Source organism: Myotis daubentonii, chromosome 3, assembly GCF_963259705.1.
Source record: "Myotis daubentonii chromosome 3, mMyoDau2.1, whole genome shotgun sequence".
NCBI lineage: Eukaryota > Metazoa > Chordata > Mammalia > Chiroptera > Vespertilionidae > Myotis > Myotis daubentonii.
In genome coordinates, this window is record NC_081842.1 from 35,095,654 (window position 1) to 35,120,727 (window position 25,074).

The 25,074-nt window shown below is 38.4% G+C and overlaps 1 protein-coding gene and 1 pseudogene across 2 annotated transcripts in view; one reads left to right on the plus strand and one right to left on the minus strand.

The window, feature by feature from the left end:
* The window catches only part of NAALADL2 (N-acetylated alpha-linked acidic dipeptidase like 2), a 1,191,965-nt gene that overhangs the window by 21,875 nt on the left and 1,145,016 nt on the right, over nt 1-25,074 (plus strand). The window lies entirely within an intron of this gene.
* On the minus strand, nt 7,631-8,840 carry LOC132230120 (glyceraldehyde-3-phosphate dehydrogenase-like; annotated as a pseudogene).

The following is a 25,074-nucleotide window of genomic DNA, read 5'->3' on the forward strand; positions in this document are numbered from 1 at the left end:
TCCCAAGTTTATTTTATCTTAGAAGTTGTCCTTGCCTGCAAGGTTAAATCTGAATCACTACCATGTCTGCATTCTAGTTTTAGAAAAGGGAAGAAAGGGCAGAAGTACAAGGCACGCAATTTCCTTTTAAGCAAGTGGCCAACATTTTGACATTTCATTGGTTAGAACTTTGACACATGACTACATATGGCTTCAAGGAAGCTGGGAAGGGCAGTCTCTATAAGGTGCCCATTCATTCAGCTTAAATTCTGTTACTATAAAGCAAGGATAAAATGGATTTAGGTGACCAGTACTAATTTTCAAATTGCACTTACATTATGCTAGTTGGTAGTCTCGTTTCATTTGTCCTATGGGGCAATTAAGGAAAGCATCAAGGGAAGGACACTGTATTCATTTTTTGTGTGGAATGTGTCTGCTGTGACCTAGCAGCATGGTGTATTAAACATAATTATTAAGACTCCCAATGAAGAAGGTAAATCATAGGAAACATTCATTTTGCTTAAGGTGTGGGTTAGCCCATGTAACGACTTGCCCTTTAGCATCAACCTCAATAGAATTTGGGTTGGAGGGGTTATGTTAAGGGAGATTGGGTTTCATACCAGGGCATCTGAGTACTTATTGTTAAACAATAATTTTCTTAGTGTTACGGTTACTGATATAACTTTTCTTTTCTTTCACAGAACTTTGGTGAACTCATAATTCCCAATGATGCTTTTAGTATATTGTCCATTGTCTGCAACGTCTTAGATTAATGAATGCGGAACTTATTAGAATGTTTATATTCTATCTAGGAATGTAAGGCTTTCACATGAAAGCACTGTGGAACTCACTGCATTGTAGAAGCCCATGGAATTAAAGGACTCTCCTGTATTGCTGGTGGGAGCCTAAAATATCAGTCATTTGGAGAGCAATTTGTTAATATTTATTAAACTTTTGATTGCATTTACCTCTTAATACAGCATTTCTATTTCTATATGTATACTTAGACGTGAGACATGATGTATTGATAAGGTGCTTGTTATGACATTGTTTATAATAGTAATGATTGGAAACATCCTGAATAGCCATCAATTAGGGACTGGTTAAATGAACAACTTTATTAAAAAAAAATGGAATACTATATAGCTATATAAAATGATGAAGCTGTTTACATATTGTGGAATGGGATAAAAAAAGAAGGAACTTTTACCAATTGCAGCAGCATGGATGGAACTGGAGAGCATTATGCTAAGAGAAATAAGCCAGTTGGAGAAAGATAAATATCACATGATCTCACTCATATGTGGGCTATAATGATAAACATAATTTGATGAACAAGAATAGATCCAGAGACAAATAGCAGGGGAGGGGGGTGTTAGAGAGCAACCAAAGGACTTGTATGCATGCATATTAGCATAGCCAATGGACACCGACACTGAGGTGGTGGAGGTTTACCCAGGGTGGGAATGGCTGGAGCGGGGGGGAGAAAAAGGAGACATATGTAAAACTTTATATAATAAATTAAAAAATAAATATTGAAATGAAAAACTATGATTTAGTATCATGAAAAAGAAACAAAGTTCAGAAAAATATTATGTGATAAGACTCCCATGTAAAAGGGGAATATGAAAACATATATTCATTTGTGCTTATAAGCACCTAAAATATCTCCCACAAATTACAAATGAATATGGTGGAACCAAAACATTTTTATTTAGGGCTTGCGCTCTAAGGAATCTCTTAGGAGTCTTAATTTTATCCTTATGAAATTGCCTTTTTTGAGAATCAGGATTTATTTTCTAGTCTCTATCTTCTGGCACACTCAGTGATCACATCTGTACTTCATGGGAAAATTCTGAGTTACAATTTGTCTGGGACTGAGGAATTGAAATCATTTGTGTAAGGCAGCCAGGTGCTCTTACTGTCTCGCCGTCTATCTTAGCCCTCAGTTAGTTCTTAATCATGTTTATTATACCTTGTCCAGTTTGAAGATCATTCTGTTTGATAGAAGTAAATAGGAATCGAATAGTTTCATTTTCAGTATCATTTGTTTCCATTCATTCAGCAAGTGTTTATTGACCGACTAAGTGCACAGCATTGCTCAGGATGCTTGAGGAAACAAGGCCCTGGAAACCAGACTTGTCTTCGGAGAGCACCAGTGTGCATGCATGTATGCCATTGTGTGTGTGTGTGTGGGGGGGGGGGCGATTAGTGAGAATCACAGAAAGAGGGAGTCATCACAAAATTCCATTTATAGTGTTTCTCTTTGTTTTCAAATTTTGAGATCTCTTTGTTTCTTTGCTTTAGTGTATTATTTTATTAAAGTTGAGGACAACATCATTGTTTTCTGACAACCGTCATAATCACAGCCTACACCACTAAGCATGCATGGTATCTCACAGTGGTATGAATCTCAAGTATTGTTTAGAACCAGATGCTCCCTTCCCATATTTGTGTTTACGTATTTTCCGATATCACTACCTTCAATGGGGATAGGATAGATGAAAATATCAACTCGGGTTGAATCCTATAATTTTCAACCTAGGACTGTATAAATATATTTTTTTAATTTATATTTATTTTCTGACAGAAGCATGAATGTGGCCCAGTATAAAGGGCATAGTCTTTGGAATTAGAGGGATTTGTGTCCAAAGGCCAACACCTTCTCCAGTTAGCCCTATGATTTTCCCTATGTTTGTTAAAAACTTCAAGACTAAATTTCCAAATTTGCAGAATGGGGCTAATAATACTTACCTTGGTGAACTTGCCTCATCTCCTACTGTTTGCCCTGCCCTGCTGGTCAACTTGAACCAGTGGATCTGGTTAGTGATTGAGGATTGTTACTGCGTTTGATCTCAGCCAGAAGGCAGAGAGGCTACAGGAATGTTGAATTTTGAAGACCTTTCTGGCAATCTGAGGTAATCTGCCCTAAGAAAATACCATTTTCTGCTTAACTAAGTCAACTCTACAAAGGACCTTTCAGTTCTATACTCACCTTTCAGTGTCAAGAGCCATAATCACATGTTATTTTCTCCTCTGGCTAATAGTAAGAGTCGCCTGACTTTCTAAATGAAACCTTTTTCTTCCCGTGAACGTTACTTATTTTACTAGTATATGTCAATGGAATTGGGTTTCATAGGTGGGAGACTGAATTATTTCCCTTTCAGGATTACTCTGTTTACTTGCCAACCAGTTGTTCTTACTGAAAAGATAATAATGTGCCTAGACATATTTAAGGGCCATTACAAATTAAATTAGTCATTAAGATATTTCCTTATCTCATGAGAATGATATAAAAGTTGCAGGAGGTGTCTTTGTTTTGTTTTGCTGTGGGGGGTGTTGGGGAGAGTGAGGTGGAAAGGACTGATATGGTAATAATAACCTTGGGCTAATAAAGATAAAAAATTATCTATTTGTTTTGGAATTCACTATTGAATTAGATATTTTTTGATAAATTCATATTTTGAGACTAATAAAAAAGCATCCTTCACAACTCAGCTTAATGGAAATTGCATAACGTTCTCTAAATAATGCCTCACTGAATATAACATATTTCTAGTGAAAATTTCTTCAGGCTATTGATTCACAAATTTTAATTAACAAAGTTGAAAGTAAGATTCTTTTTAAAAACACTGAATGTAGTCATGAGGATTGAGTTTGAAAATTCAGGTCACAAGTTTCCATTTATAAATGAAACATTCTCAAGTCATATTAGAGTTGAGAATTTTTGACTGAAGAATTATAGTTAGTAGTTAATGAGGAATGATAATGAAAGTGTATTTTGCCAGTGAATTTTGTCATTACTGTGTGAACCAACCTAACCTATAAATGAGAGTATTTGAAAGTCAGTAATATTTACATAGTAATTGGAGTGAATAGACGGTTGATGAAATCTGTATTTTATATTTTTCATTCTTTTAAAATTCTCCTACTACCACTTAAATTTTTATTTACTGAGAAAAATAATCTTTCACTTTCTTACATTTATTTATTTATTTTACATTTTTAATTAAAATTTTTAATTTTGACATAATTGCAGATGTCCCCTTCCCTCCATCCTTTGCACACCTCCACCCACATTCACCTTCACCTCCCTTGGCCTTCATCAAACTACTGTCCCTGTCCATGGGGTATGCATGTATGTTCCTTTTCTAACCCCTTCTTTCTTTCTCATAGGACCCTCTTTTTCAGACTTATCATAATTATGTTCCTTTCTCCAATGCTTGTTGAATGTCTGGGTCAGGCACTGTACTAAATGTAGGATCTGAAAATGAGTGAGACAGGTGTTTTGCTTTCAAGGGTCTTCTAGAATGCTACAGAAGAACTACATAGGCATTTTCATCATTCTAATTGAAATCTCAGCAGGTAAAATAGTTGAGAATTTTGTTAATAGGAAGCATTTATTAGATGCTTAGCATTTTTCCCCCCATTATATTGGATGCAGCACAGGCACCATCCTTCCCTGTTTATCAGTCATTCGCAATTTGATATAGACATTGTCAGAATAAGACTTGGTCATATGTAAAAAAAAATAAGATTATCAAGGAAACAACTCAAATTTGGGAGGAGAGACATTTTCATAGGGATTGGGAAAATATTTAGCTTGTCACTTAACAGTTCATAGCAAAATAAATTCCAAGATAATAGTTTAAAAAACAAGCTACTGATGAATCAGAAAAAGTAAAATTGAATATTTATTAAACATCTGGAAGGGAATTTCAAAGTCTAAAGGCAAAAGAGTATGTCATTAAGGAAAAGATGGACTGATTTGATTAAATTTATTTGCATAAAGTAATTTAAAGGGAACAAAAATGAACTATTTGCAGAAAACAAAGTGGACAATACTGATGTTGCAGCATATATAAAATCCATTTCAGAGAAAATATTAAATTAATGAATAAGATGTAAGGGATAATCATAAAAATAACGAGTCTAATGCATAGTTTATACAATTAGTTTCTTTTGGTGTCATAGGAAAGTAGTTGTAGGGACTAAGAACAGAAGAGAGTAATTTATGGATGGATTGACTAAGTTTCTAATTGATGATACAAACTGTTACAGTGAAAGAATCACACAGTCTGTGAAATGCCAACATAAATCAGGCACTCATTCTGCAAACATTATTTGAAGATTTAATATGTTCCAGATACCGTACTAACCGCTAAAATGATAAGTATGAATAATAAAAAGCTATTTCTCAAGGAAACAGCTCAGAGATAGAACACCTTTCCTCCCATTTCTTCCACTTTTTTTTGTAAGGCTAGTTCATCAATCCATCTACTCAACTGCCCATCAAAAAATAAAACAAGACAAACAAAACAAAACAAAATAGATTGAGTCCCTAGAAGGCATAGAACCTGGTGGTAGGTGTAGGGATTTTAAGATTAAAAATGAGACTGTCAGGAGTTATTCAAAGAGGTGGGCAGAGGGAATGGTGGTTAAGTGATACCAGAGATTGAAGTTATTCCAGAGAATACAATCCTAGTTCCATGAAGGGAAACATACACTGAGTTGCTATAGTCTAAAAGTTAACAGCAAAATATTAATGCATTTTATTTATTTACTTTCTACACTCTTAACAATTAAAAATGTAATTGTTCTTTCTAAATATAGTGCTTAATGAGTGAAATAATCAAATCCTTGTGATGACATCATTACTTGTCAGAGACCCCATTCAAGTTTATTAAGGTATTAGATGATTTTACCAAAAATGTGTTCCTGTGATTGGTTATTCAAAGGTGAAAATTAGAAAACTAGAACAGCTTTCTTTTTTTACATAAAGGACAGTTATTACTGATAGAAATAACTGTGCACATCAGGAGAGGAGCGTAATAGCCCAAACCTTCATATAGATCAGTTATGTGCTTTATTTTTTTCTGTGTTGGGCTGTTATTTTCATTTAATACTTGCTTTTTATTTGTCCTGTCATATTTCTTCCTTCTCATTTTCAGTCTTCCTGTCTTTTCTTTTTATTTTTTTATTATAAAGTTCTTTTTTTTATAGTTTATTGAGTTTATACAGAAAAGAAGGGAGAGGGATAGAGAGTTAGAAACATCGATGAGAGAAACATCGACCAGCTGCCTCCTACACACCCCCTACTGGGGATGTGCCCGCAACCAAGGTACATGCCCTTGACCAGAATCAAACCCAGTACCCTTCAGTCTGAGACCAACGCCCTATCCACTGAGCCAAACCGGTTAGGGCTTCCTGTCTTTTCTTTAGTTTTATTTCCATCTTATAGTTAATGTAATCTCTCTTGTAATGTTGTATTATAATGTTCCAGTTCTCTCAAAGTTTATTCAAGTGGTACATTCATTTTTACATTTAAAATTTTTCTTCTAGTATAGAAATGCCTAGAAATGAGTATGATTCTTAAAACATGTTTGTGTGCTGTATAAACTTTGAAATAAACTATACGTTTTGCATGTTATATTTTACTATATTTATTTACTATACTTTAACAGGCGTAAGTAAAAGGTCTGATATGAGTTAATTCTTTTTTTCAATTTAAATTCTTTATTGTTTCAAGTATTACACAAGTCTCCTTTTTCCCCCATTGACCTCTCCCTGGGTGCTCTCACCCCCCAGCACATGCCCTCACCTTGCTACTGTCTGTGTCCATGGGTTATGCTTATATGCATGCATACAAGTCCTTTGGTTGATCTCTTACATCCCCCCTCTCCCACCCTCCCCTGCCTTCCCTCTGAGGTTTGACTGTCTGTTTGATGCCTCTGTGTCTCTGGATTTTCTTAAAAATATATTTTATTGATTTTTTTACAGAGAGGAAGGGAGAAGGATAGAGAGTTAGAAACATTGATGAGAGAAACATCGATCAGCTGCCTCCTGCACACCTCCCACTGGGGATGTGCCCGCAACCCAGGTACATGCCCTTGATTGGAATCGAACCTGGGACCCTTGAGTCCACAGGCCAACACTCTATCCACTGAGCCAAACCAGTTAGGGCCTCTGGATTTATTTTTGTTCATCAGTTTACATTGTTCATTATATTCTACAAATGAGTGAAATCATGTGATATTTATATTTCTTTGACTGGCTTATTTCGCTTAGCATAATGCTCTCCAGGTCCATCCATGTTGTTGTGAATGGTAAGAGTTCTTTATTTTTCACATCAGCATAGTATTCCATTGTGTAGATGTACCAATGTTTTTTGATCCACTCATCTGGTAATGGGTACTTAGGCTGTTTCCAAATCTTAGCTATTGTAAATTGTGCTGCTATGAACATAGGGGTGCATATATCCTTTCTGATTGGTGTTTCTGATTTCTTGGGATATATTCCTAGAAGTGGGATCACTGGGTCATATGGGGGTTCCATTTTTTATTTTTTTTTTTGAGGAAGCTCCATGCTGTTCTCCACAGTGGCTGCACCAGTCTGCATTCCCACCAGCAGTGCATGAGGGTTCCTTTTTCTCTGCATCCTCGCCAGCACTTGTCATTTGTTGATTTGTTGATGATAGCCATTCTGACCCATTCTGACAGGTGTGAGATGTACCTTATTGTCATTTTTATTTGCATCTCTCTTGGATGATTAGTGGCTTTGAGCATGTTTTCATATGTCTCTTGGTCTTCTGTATGTCCACTTTCGAAAAGTGTCTATTTAGGTCCTTTTCCCATCCCCCCCCCCCCCCCGCTGGGTACAGTGAACTTTATTGATGGTGCATGACAAAGTAGGGCTCCCTATACCCCTCCCCTTCTTCAGGGGGTCTGGGATGGAAACGGTGGTCAGGAGATTCTCAGTGTGTCGGTGGATCAACCTGGGGCAAGGACTCCCCAGCAGCTGAGGGCCTCTCTTCCTCTTGCTGGGGCTGGTGGTCCAGGGGATTCTTACTCCTTGGAGGCCATGTGGACCATAAGGTCCACCACCCTGTTGCTTTAGGCAAATTCATGGTTATACCAGGAAATGAGCTTGACAGAGTGTCATTGAGGGCAATGCCAGCCCCAGTATCAAAGATGGAGGAGTGGGTATCACTGTTAAAGTTGCAGGAGACAACCTGGTCCTCAGTATAGCCCAGGGTGTCCTTGAGGGGGCCCTCTGATTCCTGCTTCACTACCTTCTTAATATCATTGTATTTGGCAGCTTTCTCCAGGCGGAAGGTCAGATCCACAACGGACACATTGGGGGGTTGGGACACGGAAAGCCATGCCAGTGAGGTTCCCATTCATTTCAACGATGACCTTTCCCACTGCCTTGGCAGCGCCATTAGAAGCAGGGATGATGTTCTGGGCAGCCCCTCAGCCATCACGCCACAGCTTCCCAGAGGGGCCATCCACGGTCTTCTGGATGGCGGTGATGGCATGGACTGTGGTCATGAGTCCCTCCACGATGCCAAAGTTGTCATGGATGGCCTTGGCCAGGGGAGCCAAGCAGTTGGTGGTGCAGGAGGCATTGCTGACAATCTTGAGGGAGTTGTCATACTTGTCATGGTTCACACCCATCACAAACATGGGGGTATCCGCAGAAGGGGCAGAGATGATGACCCTCTTGGCTCTGCCCTTCAAGGGAGCCCCAGCCTTCTCCATGGTAGTGAAGACACTGATGCACTCCACAGCATACTCAGCACCAGCATCACCCCATTTGATGTTGGTGGGATCTCGCTCCTGGAAGATGGAGATGGACTTTCCATTGATGACAGGCTTCCTGTTCTCGGCCTTGACTGTGCCTTTGAACTTGCCATGAGTAGAATCATTCTGGAACATGTAGACCATGTAGTTGAGGTCAATGAAGGGGTCATTGATCGCGAAAGTATCCACTTTGCCAGAGTTAAAAGCAGCCCTGGTGACCAGGCACCCAGTGCGGCCAAATCCACTCACTCCAACCTTCACCATTGTGTCTCCGGGTTGTGGCTGCCGGCACAGCGCAGGAGGAGAGGCTGTCTGATGAACAGGAGGCGCAGAGAGCCGGTCCTTTGCCCATTTTTTGATTGGGTTGTTTATCTTCCTTTTGTTAAGTTGTATGAGTTCCCTGTAAATTTTGGAGATTAAACCCTTATCAGAGATAACATTGGCAAATATGTTCTCCCATGCAGTGGGCTTTCTTGTTTTGCTGATGGTTTGTTTTGCTGTGCAGAAGCTTTTTATTTTGATGTAGTCCCATTTGTTTAGTTTCTCCTTAGTTTCCAATGCCCTAGGAGCTGTATTGGTAAAGATTTTGATATGACATATGTCTAATATTTTGCTGCCTATGGAGTCTTCTAAGATTTTTATGGTTTCCCATCTTACATTTCTTTTCTTATAAACTATTTTCTACTTGTCAGAATCTGTATTTATTTATTGCATTGTGTTCATTTTTTTCTACTGATCACTGGATACTTGTTTATGCATTGAATGAAGTGATTTCACGAATTATACCCAATTGAACTTCACTCAGCAAATGTAAGTGTTTTAAGTAGGAAATAGGACCAAGAAACCAATTGTCTAGGGCAGGGGTCCTCAAACTTTTTAAACAGGGAGCCAGTTCACTGTCCCTCAGACCGTTGGAGGGCCGGACTATAGTTTAAAAAAAAACTATGAACAAATTCCTATGCACACTGCACATATCTTATTTTGAAGTAAAAAAACAAAACGGGAACAAATACAATATTTGTATTTGCATGTGGCCTGCGGGCCATAGTTTGAGGACTCCTGGTCTAGGGTAGGTGTGGAAGCCTCAGGAACCAGATGTCTTTTCAGCTAGGTCTGACTAAATATTTCCTGTTAAAATTGACCCCCTACCACTTACAATGAGGACTAAAGTTCTATGAAAATTAAAGAGCAAAACATACAGCAGAATCATCCAAAATGTTCATATAGTCTTCAATTTAGGAAAGAGTCTCTTTATGGTAATTCTTTCATGTAACCAGTGTTGGGTCAAATATGCTTTCCTTGGTATGGAGCTAGGGTTGAACTCTCTTTTTAGAGGATCCTTAGCTCTGTGCTCTTTCTACTCATTGTTGTATTTTGTTTCTAACAGGACATTGAAGAAATAAAGCCACATGACAAAGGTAGGGAGTAAAAATAAATCAAGACTCATACTTAATATGTGTGTCCCAGTGGAATGCTTATATAGGCACCATGAGTCATTTTTAAACAGTCACTTGTTATGGTTGCACACTTAGAGATTGACATCTTAGAACCACAGAGCATCATGTTGAGCGAAAGTTAAGGGACAGTGATTTGCATTAAGTTGCTGCTTAAATTGGTTAATTAGCTTTCTTCAGAACTCCCTGGTTTAATTTGTTTTTGAAATAATAACAGCTACAGCATTAAAAAACATATTTCCAGAGCAGGATTTTGCATGCTCTAGCTTAACTGTTCAGTTCTTATTATCAGGAACAAATCCGCAAGGGCCCTTGAGCAAAAATTACCCACACATAGATTTCCTCTAGGGAAGGATTAAAACTGGCAAGTCAGTGAGCTAAAGAGACTTAGCATTCTTGGTTTATGAACATTATAGAGTAGTGAATAGTGTCCTAAGGAACTATTCTTTCAGGTTTTGTTTTGCTTTTCACTGCTATTCATGAGTTTTTCTGTGGAAACTGTTAAGGAACAACTGTAGTATAAAAATGGTGAAAAAAAAAAATGAAAGAAAAGGGGCTACATTGATTAATGGAGAAAAGTCATTGGCTATATCTATCTATGCAGGATGAGTATAATGAGCACTTGAGAGGAGGTTACTACATTTAGCTGAAAAGAAAATGGCCATTTACCTCAATTATCAGTTGTTTGAAATATGGCTTATTTTTCATTTTGCATTTGGAAACTTTATGATATATTTATGATGAAACTTTTAAAGTTATATTTAACAATATATTTTATAAACATTGGTTGTGTTTTCAGATACGACTGATTTAGAAGGGGAAATTTTGTGTTTTGACAAGACGTATATGTTCTAATATATTCAGAAATGTGCAGTTGTACGATTTATGGCAATTTAAATTTAACCTCTGGAAAAGAAGACTTCCCCCTAGTGACAATCTCTAACAATGTTTCTGAGAATTTACTTTTTAGAAAATTAATTCTGATCCACATACAGGAAAAGCTAGAATTGAAGCAATTAAAGATAGGAGATCCTCTCAGTTCAAGCTCAGGGCGATTAGGGCTTACAATCAGATAATGACCATGGAAAAAAAGAATGCATTAATTTGATGTTTATAAGATATATTTGCTTGGATATCGTTATTCAGTCGATATTTTAGATGAGGGAAAGTTTAGTAAACGTTTTGGATTGGGGACTAGATAAATTATAATGCCACTAATCACAATAGTTAATATAGGAAAAGAAGCAGGTTTTGCAGAATTTACTTTGTACAAATTGATGTTTAGTCCAGTGTCAACTTGCCCAAGTCATCAATATATTACTAGAACCTAAAGACCACAGTTAAACCTTTGAAAGTGAATTTAATGGTGTTATTAGTTTGATGAGAAATTCTTAATATTAGCCAAAATATCTTGCAGGAGATGTGTGTGTGTGTGTGTGTGTGTGTGTGTGTGATAAATTCCTGTTAATTTATTCAACATAAAAACATTTTGACATTTATTTGTAAATTAAGAGCCATTTTGGAATAACTCAAAAGATTTATCAATATGCATGGAGTTGCTTAAGTAAAGCTACTTTTTTTTTTTTTTTTTAATAGCCTTTGTGCATTCATAAGGGGGGCATTTCTTGAGCAAGGATTCTTTCTTTGGGAATGGGCAGGGTGACCATTTATTAGATGGTTTATTCAATTTAATTCAGTTCAACAAACATTTGCTCAGCTTCAACTATATATAAGGCACTCTTAGTAACCACACAGCCCTCTCCATGAACACATATTCTCAAAACTTTTTTATATTCTTCTAATTACTTCCTTGAATATTCTGGCAGACTAATTTTGGTTTCTGACATACCGCTAGGGCGTGAGTACATACTTGTGTCAATTGCAAGGGCTGCCAGAACACAGACATTGCACAGGTTAGATGATATTAGGCATTTGGACAAGGAAGGACAGTAAAAATTCACTCATGGAGAGCTTATTAAGTGATTACACAGGGGGTAATCTTTTAGAGAATCGGGGATTAGGGATCCCAGATGTCTGTCTGTTTCTGCTGAAGTTAAGGTTTTTAATATTTAATAGGAGACAATGTAGTAGGATAGGAAAAACCAATAACTGGGACTGGAGATCCTCTCTCCAGTTGAGCACCAGTGATCTGGGATTTAATATCAGTGAAACTGGTTCCTCTTAGTTAAATGGAATTATTGCACTAGATCCGTGGTTCTTATGAAAGTATACACAACACTTTGCTTATGATTGCAAGAAGTTCATAGAATCACTGAACTGCAGCAACTACCTGCGGATGTGTGGACACAGAACTACATGACCTCTCAGAGCCTTCCCAGCTCTATAATTTTCTGATTGTTTGAAGCTTGTGCTCTTGAACCCCAGAGATGCTTTCTTGTGGTTTGTGAGCTGCTCTGGGTGAGGCACCTCTGGCTCTTATAGGCTGACTAGTGAACAGTCAGAGGGCCAGCTGCATTGATGTGTTATCTGACCTCAGTATTCCTCAACTCAGTCTGTGCACATACTGTCCCCACCCTACATTTTTCTCACTTGGTGTGCTATGAAAACATTGGCCACATATCAAAAAGTGGAATATGCCAAAGAGAAAATGTAACTTTCATTAGCCCTTTGGCTCTCTCTTGTTGACATTAGATGCTGATAATGTATTTGACTCATTTCTTGGCTATTTTCATGATCATAAACTGTAAGGGTTTATTTTCTTGTTGCCTAGAATGTGAGACATTGAATTCTCTCCTAATGTTAAAGATACGTATTCACTGATGTTAGCTTACTTTATATAGATAGATAGATACACTGTTACACACACACACACGCACGCGCGCGCGCACACACACATTAGAATTGAGTTAAAGAAAGGAATACTTTGGCCATCTATTTATTTATGCTAGGGTCTGTTCAATACTCAAGATTAGAATAGTTAAACTTTTAAGTATCTTATTATGTGGTATAGATGTAACACACTTTTTTTTCAGTGAATAAATGATAATCCCCATTCCTAGTTTATTGCTTGTGATCATTTTAAAAATTAGAACACTTTGACTTAAATATGTGACAGTGCATTTAATTCTGATACTTTTTAGTGCTACAGTATAATGACAGAAACTGAAAGATGAATCTGATGAATAGTATCTTGGAAGGAAAATAAACATTTTTGATCTAATCATGTTAAATGATTCAAGTGAAAATCAGTGAATCCTAACATTTTAGAAGCTTATTTTATTTTTGATAGTTTTATTAAGGTACTAGAGGCCCGGTGCATGAAATTTGTACGGGGGGGGGGGGGGTGTGTGTCTTTCAGCCCAGCCTGCACCCTCTCCAATCTGGGATCCCTCGAGGGATGTCTGACTACCCCTGTGGGACTGGGCCTAAATGGGCAGTTGGACATTTCTCTCACAATCCAGGACTGCTGGTTCCCAACCGCTCGCCTGCCTGCCAGCCTGATCACCCCCAACCACTCCCTTGCCAGCCTGATCAACTCCTAACTGCAACCCTGTTGGCCCGATTGCCCCTAACTGCCCTCCCCTGCCAGCGTGGTCACCCCTAACTGCCCTCCACTGCAGGCCTGGTTGCCCCCAGCTGCCCTTCCCTACTGGCCCAGTCACCCCTAACTTCCCTCCCTTGCCGGCCTGGTCACCCCCAACTGTCCTCCCTTGCCGGCCTGGTCCCTTCCAACAGCCCTCCCCTAGTGGCCATCTGTGACTACATGGGGGCAGCCATCTTGTGTGTTGGAGTGATGGTCAATTTGCATATTACACTTTTATTAGATAGGATAGTTGATAAATAATGTGTGTATATTTAAGGGGTGTAGTTTGTGAAGTTCTCACAGGTATGCACCCACAAAACCATCATCACATTGTAGTGAACATCCCCATCACCCCCTAAACTTTCCTCATGCCTCTTTATAATCCCTCCCTCCTGCCATGGGCCTTGTCCCCTGTTCCCAGGAAACCACTGTTCTGCATTCTGTCATTATATATTCATTTTTATTGTCTATAATTTTATGTAAATGGAATCATATGGTATATACTAATGATTTCTGTCTTTTTAAGCCTAGATTTCACATTCGTTGATATGTACAGTAATAGCTTATTTCCTTCTTTTGTTGAGTAGCATTCCATTGTATGAATATGCTACAGTTTGTTTATTCCATGTTGACAACCATTTCAGATTTTCTAGTTTTTAACTCTCATAAATAAAGCTGCTATGAACATTTATATATGAGACTGTATATGGACCTATGCTTTCATTTCTCTTGGGGAAATATCTAAGAGTGGGATGTCTGGATTTTATGGTAGGTATATGTTTAAATTTTTAAGAGTGCCAAACTAATTTCCCAAATGGTTTTATCTTTGCATTTCATGTCTTCCACATTCTTGATAACACTTTCCATGGTCAGACTTTTAATTTTAGGCATTTCAATAGGGGAATCGTAGTACATATCTGTGGTTTTAATGTTCATTTCTTTAATGACTAATGATGTTAAGAATCTTTTTATTTGCATATTGACATCCTATCTAATAATAGACAAAGATTGAAATTAACTGTACCTCCACTACGCTTCCCATTGGCTAATCAGCGAGATATGCAAATTAACCACCAACAAAGATGTCGGCTGGCAGCCATGCAGCTGAAGCGAGCAGGAGGCTTGCTTGTTCCAGTGATGGAGGAAGCCAAGCTTCTTCCCTGCTGCAGCTGGGCTCTGAGCTCCACTCTAAGCAACAAAGTTAAAATTATAGAAGCTAAACAAACCCAGAAACCTGCTTTCAGCAGGCTGTGGCCTCGGAGCTGGAGCGGCAACAAAGTTTCAATTATAGAAGATAAATAAATCCCAGAATAAAAGAAAAAAGAAAAGAAGGAGAGGCTGGGAGCTTCAGTCGCCGGCAGGCTTGGCGAGCCTGAGAACCCTCAGCTCCTCATCCAGACTGGCCAGACACCCCAGTGGGGACTCCCACCCTGAAGGGGGTGCGGGAAGCCTGAAAACAGCCATGAGCCCCTCACCCAGGCTGGCCAGGCACCCAAGCGGGACCCCTACCCTGATCCGGGACACCCTTCAGGGCAAACAAGCCAGCCCCCACCCGTGCACCAGCCCTCTATCCTATATAGTAAAAGGGTAATATGCAAACTGACCCTAACAGCAGAAAGACTGGGAATGACTGGTCACTATGACACACACTGACCAGCAGGGGGCAGATGCTCAATGCAGGAGCTGCCCTCTGGTGGTCAGTGAGCTCCCACATGGGGGAGCTCTGCTCAGCCACAAGCCAGGCTGATGGCTGCCAGTACAGCGGTGGTGGTGGGAGCCTCTCCTGCCTCTTCAGCAGCGCTAAGGATGTCCAACTGTAGCTTAGGTCTGCTCCCTGCTGGCAAGTGGACATCCCCCGAGGGCTGCCAGGCTGCCAGAGGGATGTCTGATTGCCAGCTTAGGCCCAATCCCCCAGGGAGCAGGCCTAAGCCAGCAGGTGGCCATCCCCTGAGGGGTCCCAGACTGGGAGAGGGCACAGACCGGGCTGAGGGACCTCCCCCCACCCCCGAGTGCACAAATTTTTGTGCACCGGGCCTGTAGTATATATATATTCTTTGATGGAGTGTTTGTTCACGTCTTTTGCCAAATTTTTTATTGTGGATTTCTGTTGAGTTTTGAAAGTATGTCATACTGTTGAGATTTGAGATTTTTAGACATTTGAGATACAAGTTCTTTATTACATATTTAATTTGCAAATACATTTTTCTAGTCTGTAGTTTCTTTTTTCATTTCTTTTAAATAGAAGTTTTCAATATTGATGAAATACCGTTTGTCACTTTGTTCTTTTAGAAAGGAATTTTTGTTTGTTTTGTTTTTGGTATCACAGAGTTTTATAGCTTTATAGTCAATTTGGAAGTTGAAGAAATGGAAATATGTTATTTGAGTGCTTAGTCAATCAGATTTCTGAAACTTGAAGATAGAAATGGCATGGCAGTGAGGACATGTCCCCCTAGCCCCCCTCAGCTAGCATGCCTCAGTACTATAATCGTACAAAAAAATATATGCCTTATTTCTGCATTTACATAGTATATACTAGATGTTACAGGCATCTGGTAAATGTATGATACATGTTTTTTTTTAAGAAAACCTAACCATAATTATTTATATTTTCCATTTTATTACTTCAGCTAATGATAAAAACAACATAAAAAGAAGTTATTAAAATTAACATTTATCTTAAAGGATAGAAACATAATATTTAATTTTGGATATTTGATTTAGTTAACCTTGAGAAGAAAATTTTATTGCCCAAACACTGTTTTTCCTGACAATATTTATGGTCCTTAAAAGTGCTTTCTTGTAATGTTAATTTATTAATTTCTCTAAGATTTGTGCTTAAATTAATACTGGAACTGCTATTTTTGAAAGAATGAAATTTTATACAAATGAAACTACTGGAAGTGATAAACATTTTATTCAATTGTCCTGTAATATAAAAATAACAAAACTAACTTCTTTTAAATATTTACTGATTGTGTAAGAATAAAGGGATTTCCAAATTTTGACTCAGAATTTTCCTTATATTATTAGAATATAAAGAATCTCTCTTGCAATATATCTTCTAGTAAACTGTAAACCATCCCTGTTTTCTGGGAGTTAATGCTAAGCTGAGTCATTGTATACTATTTGGTCTTCCAGTTTTCAAGGTTTCTTTGGAAGAGTCAAATCAACAATTTTTGAAATAAAGATAATGAAACTTGACATTATTTCTCAAAGAGTGAAAAAATAAAAACAATATAGGTAATGAAGCTTGACATTACTTCTCAAAGAGAGAAAAAACACACACACTGAAAACTAGAGGTAGGTTTCTCTGTAGCTTCTTCACCAAATGCTGCTACCTCAAATGAATAGCACATCTGGGCTAACTTTTCTTTTCCCTGTTACTGTCTTTTATAGAAGAGAAAATTAAGGGCCCTGGCTGGGAGGATAAAAGTAGAGCTGATTCTAATCTTGGGAGGGTTGTATTTGTGTCTTTAGAGTTTCAGAGAAATAAAGAAAGGAGCAATCCCTTCCTTTTCTTCTTTTTCCTTTCCTTTATTTTATTTTATTTTTTCACTACAGGGGCTGGTAGAAAAAAATAAATTATTATCAACTGTGCTGTCTTGTAGTCTATTTGCTATTAATTAGTAGTTAAAACAAGAAAACATTTTATTGTCAATCTAAGAATTAATTCAGAAATATCATTAAAATGTTTTATCACTTTTGCATTTATTATTTATATTAAATAATTTTAATAGTTATGTAGTTTTTACAACTTAGGTATGTACAGCATGCAGTACAGATTACTAAAGAAGATACATATTTGATATTATCATTTTTGCCAATTTGCTCTTTTTAAAGTTTAGATTTGCCCTCTTCTCTTAATAATTAATCTTATTCCAGCATAATTTATTGGAATTTAAGTTAAAACACAATGCTACTTATGCTAAGCTGTTGCTGCAAAAACACATGACCTGTTTGGTCAACTATAGAGTACCGTATCACATATATGAAGCTATTCTATCAATTTACATATTTTGCCAGTGGTTGGACAATAAAGATCAGTTATAAGTCCCATATATATCCAAATTATTTTGTGAGGTAATCATAATGTTCTATTATGAAATAATGTATAACTAAATTTTCTTCAGGGGAACATAATAATTTATTCCACAGTTAGACCAAAGACTCCAAATTCAGATTCTTTGGAGAAGTATAGCAACTTAATTTTCCTTTTAAGGAATACAAATATAATACAATGGCGATAACACACTAAAGAAACTTAGGGAAGTTATAAAACTAAATGGTTTTCCTGGCAAGTAGTTGTTTCTAGTTTGATAATTCCAATTTGACATTACCTTAGATGCAATTGGATGCTAATGGTCAAATCCTAAGTTAAGGGGATTAGTGAGTCAAGTGGGCATTTGTTCGTTTTTTCAGACTAGTGAAGACTGGTCTCAATTCTGTTCTGGGGAATTATTTCCAACTAGAGGATCAGTGCATGAATTCGTGCACCAGAAGGGTCCCTTGGCCTGGCCTGCGGGATCGGGCTTTTGTTATATAGAATACATTTGTTCGCTGATTTACTGTACCCTCTGTTATAATACTCTTTATTTTTTAAATGAGTGTTCTTTCTTCTTTTAAGGGAATGACAATTTATATTTCTTGAGTACCTACTAGTACTTATTAATTTAGTAGCCATTTAGTAATTGAGTACCTGTTTAGTAATTAGCATGCTGAAAGGAGTTTTTGAATGAGTATGGATATAAATGGACATCACCAGACCTCTGGCATTGAGACTCCTCTTATGGAGGAAAAGAAGTAGGGATGATGCACAAAAAAGAGTTGCCATCTCTCTAAGACTAGTTTTTCATTTATTAGTAGTAGTACAACTTTATTTCCAGTTTGTATCATTGGACATCTTTGCCTGAAGAAGTGCTTTTTTGTTTTGTTTTGTTTTCACAGACATTTTCATTAACCCTAGCAAATTTTTAAAGTATGAAGTTGTGAAAAAGAGAACCAGCCCAAACTATCTCTACTAATGAAAATATTTTCAAGTATATAAGTTGGTTATCACATCAACTTTGTATACAGAAGGCAGCACTTAAAAAAAAAATTAATGGTTTAGGTCATTACTGTTATCTTAACAGTTTGATTATATATCTTCAGCTGATAAGTTGTCTCAAATAGAGATCCAGTATTATAGAGTTAGGGGGGAAATCCCTTTGTAAAAATTCCCTACCACTATCTCCATAATCTCTACTTCACTGAGTTTCAACCAAGTGCGAAAATGAAAAATTATAACCTGCCAAGCATCAGTGGCAGAGTGAAATGAAAAAATTGCAAGTTAATAACAGTGATGCCTCAAAAAAATTTCCTGGCCAATTTAACATTGCTTCATCCAAGGTCACTTCTCAGAGCTGATTATTTTTAGTAATTTGCACATGAGACCTTTCTACCTTGGCCATGGTTAGTGAAGATCAAGAAACCACCAGAGAAGGTTTAGGACTCCGGGTTATCTATTTTTCTCAAATAAGACACAAACCACTTTATTTTCTTAAGACCTAGCAGAAAACAATTTTAAAATAAATGAAACTTAAAGCCTGTGCTCTCTTTTATGGGAGAGATAAAGTTATTCTGATGTAAAACACCAGGGATAAGGGGAGCAGAAGGACACTATTTAGTAAGCCCGTAAGTAGCATTTTTGTACAAAACAAATTCCCAGTTTCCTAGAATTTTAGCCTGATAATTAAAAATAAATTCATCATAGATTGTGTTTTATATAAACACTAGAGGCCCAGTGAACAAATATGTGCCCGGGTGGGGTCGATTGGTGCCATCTCGCATAGTCCTGATCAGGGTTGTCTTACCCTGATCAGGGCCAGCCAGAGTTTTTATATCAGGTACTGTATTGACTGCGGGAGGTTGGCCGGCCATGGGAGGTTGGCTGTGGGAGTGCACTGATCACCTGCTGGCAGCTCCTGCATTGAGTGTCTGCCCCCTGGTGGTCAGTGTGAGTCATAGCGATCAGTCGACCAGTTGGACGGTCAACCAGATGTAACTGTCACTTAGGCTATTTTATCTAGCAACTTGCCATAGACATCTTTCTATATCAGTAATTACTGGTTTACATTCTCATGTGTAATGGCTTTAGATTGCACCCATAGAATCTGATATTGATGAACATTTAGAATAGTTTTTTTTACCATATAAATAGTTCTGAAATAAATAAAGCTTCCTAAATCAGATTATAAAATAAATTGAAAAGTAAAGATGAGTGAAATGTATATCCAACGGTGAAGAATGTAATTTACTAAAGCATAGGGGATGGTTTGATCACAGTAAAGGCAAAGGATGGCTCTTTTCTATTGGGCTTATACTTATCCTTCTTTTACAGCCTGTGACCATTAAAAATATAGATTTGAAGTCAAATATTGCTTCAAATTCTGTTCCACCACATACTGGCTCTGTGTCCTTGAACAAGCTTTGTTGTTCTCATCTTTAAAAAATGGCAGCCAATTTAACCTACCTGAGGATAAAATGAAATGATGCATCTAAACTAAAGTCTTTTGCCAGAGCTTGGCAAATAGTAATCACTAAGTTAATTACATTTTAACTCTTAGCATGTGTTTGCATTATAAACAGTACTTAGCATATTTTACAGTGCTTATTTGTCACTGTGGCAGGCTGTCATTCTTTGAAAGGGCAGTTTTTATATCAGGTACTGTATTGACAAATATTATAGGTATGTAACCATTTTTAAAACAAATAATTATTTGTCCAAAGTAGATAAACCTTTAGAAGAAGTATCTGGTTGAAGTCAGAGAAGAGATAGAGGAAAATGTTGAAGGCTTATAAGTAGGGAGAAGTAGCATCACCACGATGGTGACAAAGGTCATTCCTGACTGTGCTGCCCATCACAGAAAGAACAACTAATGACTATTCATGAACAAGCCACCACTGAGAGAATCTTAGTACATGGAAGTGAGGTTGAAGCACCCTTATGCACCACAGAGACCAAAACAAGCTGCATTAGAAGGGTAGGAGGAAAGGCTGCATGCTAACCCCATTGCTGTTCCCCAAGGCTGGTGTGGCACCGCGCTCAGTGGTCTACCCCGAATCTCTGGTTTCTCAGGTTGAGAGAGCCCAGGGGTGGCATCCAGCACCCTCTTCCCAGCATTGTGGTTTGCTTCACAAGAGCCATACTCTGGTTTAACTCTATAGGGACCACAGGGATATTTGTGGAGCCCAACCACTGGGAATCTTACTGTGACAGAAGTGGGGAGAGGCCTGCCAAAACCAGCACTTGGGTCTTATTCTAGGATGAGACCTTTGCTCATCTGTAGAACCAAGTTGGTGGCGGTCTTACCAGGGAACTCAGTAGGGTGCCGTTCTAACTTGGGTCCCCAAATTAGTTTTACTGGCTCTGGAGCCTAGTGTGTTCACTCCCAGGCAAAAGGGCCTAGTCGTAGCCCCACCCGCTGCTGATTATGGCATCCAGCCCCTTAGGACAGAACATTTTCTCAGGAAAAATTGTGATTTTTCTTGAAGTGGGTTCCCCCAGTCTGGCCCAGGCAGGAGCCTGAGTCAGCCCCTCCTGCATAGAGGTGTGGCCCCAGCATCATCTGACAAGAGAGGCTGGTAAGAACACCTAGAAGCTGCAAAACCCATCATCTCTTAAGAGGCAGGCAGACCGAGCTGATTACCCCCAGATCAAAGCCAGTGGCCCTATTTGTCCAGTGAATTCGGGACACAGGTCAGCATTTGTGAGCTTGGAGTTGCTTCTCCCACTGTGCCCAGGCAGGAACATTAATTCATAGTTACACTTATTGCTGAATATAACCTCAGCTCCCCCAACCAAATAATCCTACCAGAGCACAGAGGAAGCCATGTAGTCCATCCCACTTACATATGAACAAAGAATACTCCTTGTGGCTTTCCATACCTGCTGAGCAAACTGATGGCTTCACCCTGACCAGGATGCTGAGTGCACACATTCTTGCCTGATTAGGGCTCCCTAACAACGTCTCATGCAGGTCGTGGGTCTCATCCTGCTGCTCCACCAGGATAAATTCATAGCCCACCCACTGATGACTATAATGTAGAACCCAGTCCTGATTATCTAGAAAGCCTGACCAGAGTATCCAAGCAACCATGAAGTTCATATTACAGCCATAGTTGGGCAGGGAATCAAGCCAGCAGTCATATTCAGCTATTCTCAGACAGTGGCACGACCCCACCATGAACCTCAGTGCTTTATCTGTCACATCACCCCAAAATAGATTCTAATAGCAGTCCCCACATGTCCAAGGAGGGGGACAGCAGACACATCCAGCAACCCAAATGAGTTGACTGGTGAAAATTTTATCTGCCAAAGTAAATCTGCAAAGTCTGGAAGAGGAGACAATTTAAGGAATCAAGCATAAAGAGAAATCAGGTAAATATCCCGACAAAGGAAACTAATAGAGCTGTAATAACTGATCTTAAAGAATGGAGATTTATGAGCTGTCAGGTAGAGTATTCAGTTCAGAATAATCCACTTAAGTTTGTGAACTATAAGAACAGAAAGAAACCTAAACAAAACTAGGAAAACAATACATGAACAAAATGAAAAGTGTGACACAGAATTGGAACTAGCAACCACCTCCCAGAAATCCTAGGGATCAAAAATATATTAACTCAACCAAATAATTTGACACAGAAGAAAGAATAAGTTACATTGAAAATAGGACATTAGAAATTATTCAGGCAGAGGAACAAAAAGAAAAATAATGAATAATATTTATATTATAGGAGTTCGAGAAGGAGAATGGAAAGACACAGACACAAAGTATACTGAAACCCATAATGGCTGAAAACATCCCAAACCTTGGGAGAGAGATTGATATCCAGATCCAAGGACCCCAATTGGTAGATCCTAAATAGGGCTAGAGAGACACATTGTAATTGTCATAAGTCAAAGATAAAGTAAGAATTTTTTAAATATATTTTTCTTTATTTCAGAGAGGAAGGGAGAGGGAGAGAGAGATAGAAACATCAATGATGAGAGAGAATCATTGATTGGCTGCCTCCTGCATGCCCAGCACTGGGGGTCAAGCCTGCAGGCTGGGCATGTGGCATGAGTGAGAATTGATTCTTGACCTCCCAGTTCACAGTTCAACACTCAACCACTGAGCCATACCGGCTGGACAAAGAAAGAATATTAAAAATAGCAAGAGAAAAGAGAGAAGTTATATACAAGGGAACCCACGGAATATTATGGTAGATTTTCAACAGAAACCTTTCAGGTCAGAAGAGAATTAAATGCCATATTCAAAATATTGAAAGAAAATTAGTGTCAACCAAGAACACTCTACCTGTTGAAGCTGTTTTCAGAAATGAAAGAGTGATACTTTCCATAAGAAATGAAATCTAAAGGGATTCATCACCACTAGACCTGCCTTATAAGAAATGCTAAATACTAAAGGTAGTTCTTTGAATGAAAATAGAAGGATGGTAATTAATAACCTAAAAACCTAAAAGGCAGTGTAAAAATCACCTATAATTAAAATTATGTTATAAAAGTCAGATTTTGTAATATGGCAAAATTGTATATGAGCATTATTCATATACAATTCTAAAAGTTAATAAACAATTGATAGTAATAATAACTATTGTAATCAGTTATTAGTTACATAAAATAAAGATGTAAATTTTAATTAGCATCAATAACCTAAACTGTGAGGGAGAAGTAAAAGTGTAAAGCTTAGGAATTCTATTGAAGTTTAACTGTTATTAATTTATAATCAGGTGCTATAATTTTAAGCTATCTTATGTAAGCCTCATGGTAACCATAATGGAAAATCCTGTAGTAATTACACAAAAGATATGATAAAGAAGCCAGCACACTGATGCCACAAGACAACAAAACATCAAAATAGCAGAATAAGAAACAAGAAACAATGGACCTACAAAACAACCAGAACACAATCAACCAAAGGGAAATAGTTAAATCCTTATTTATTAATAACTTGGGGCCCGGTGCACAAAATTCATGCACAGGGGAGGGTCCCCTCAGCCCAGCCTGTACCCTCTCCAATCCAGGACCCCTCGGGGGATGTCCAACTGCTGGTTTAGGCCCGATCCCAGGGACAGTTGGACATCTCTCTCACAATCTGGGACTGCTGGCTCCTAACCACTCACCTGCCTGCCTGCTTGATCACCCATAACAATCTCTGCCTGCCAGCCTGATTGCCCCTAACTGCCCCCCCCCCACCAGCCTGATCACCCCTAACTGCCTCTGCCTGCAGGCCGGATCACCCATAACTTACCCCCCCTGCTGGCCTGATCACCCATAACCACCTCTGCCTGCTGGCCTGATCACCCCTAACTGCCCCCCCTGCCGGCCTGGTTGTCGCCAACTGCTCCCCACTGTCAGCCTGGTCTCTCCTCACTACCCCTCTTCCAGCCTGGTCACCCCTATCTGCCCCCCCCCCCCACCAGCCTGGTTGTCCCTCCCTGCCCCCCCCCCCCCCGCCAGCCTGGTGGCTCCCAACTGCCCCCCCTGCCGGCCTGGTTGTCCCCAACTGCCCCCCTCATGCTAGCCTGGTCGCCTCTCACTGTCCTCCTCTGCTGGCCTGGTCGCCCCTCACTGCCCCCCCCCCCCCCTCCACTGGCCTGGTTGCCCCATGCAGACTGCTGTTTGGTCATTGTGTGAGGGTGTCCTGACCAATTTGCATATTACCCTTTTATTAGTATATATTACTTTAAGCGTATGGATTAAGTTCTGTAATCAGAAGACAGAGTAGTGTAAAGAAGAAAAAAATAACAAGATTCAATCATATGCTGCTTACAAGAGACTCACTTTAGCCTTAAAGAAACACAGAGACTGGATGAATGGAAAATATGTTCAACAAATGTTAATTAAAAAAAAAAACATACACAAAAAACCACACACAAAAAACCCCAAAGATAGATGTATCACCTATTAATAGGCTTTTGACCCGATATGTTAAGAAAGAGACAAAGAAGCTCATTGTAAAATGATTAAAAAGGCTAATATGTCAAGAAGATATAACAATTGTTAATATGCACTCAACTTTGTAATACCTAAATACATAAAACTAGCAGAACTAAAAGGAGAAATAAGACACAGTTCATTAATAATTGGGGGCTTTAATACCCCATTGTCAACAATGGATAAATCATCCAGACAGAGAATCGATATGAGAATAGTGAATTTCTATAAAACTAGAGATCAAATGGACCTAACATAAATATGCAAAACATTCTCTCTGAGAATAGGGGGAATACACATTCTTTGCAAGTGCACATGGAATTTCTAGGATAGATTACAGGCCACAAAGGAAGTCTTAACAAATTGAAGAATATTGAAATCATACCAAATATCTTCTCTGATTATATTGGTATGAAACTAGAAATCAATATCAAGAAGAAAAGTTGAAGATGCATCAGTATATGGAAATTAAAACTCATCTGAACAAGCAATAAATCGAAGATCATAAAGGGAAAAAGTTTTAAGAGAAAAATGTATAGC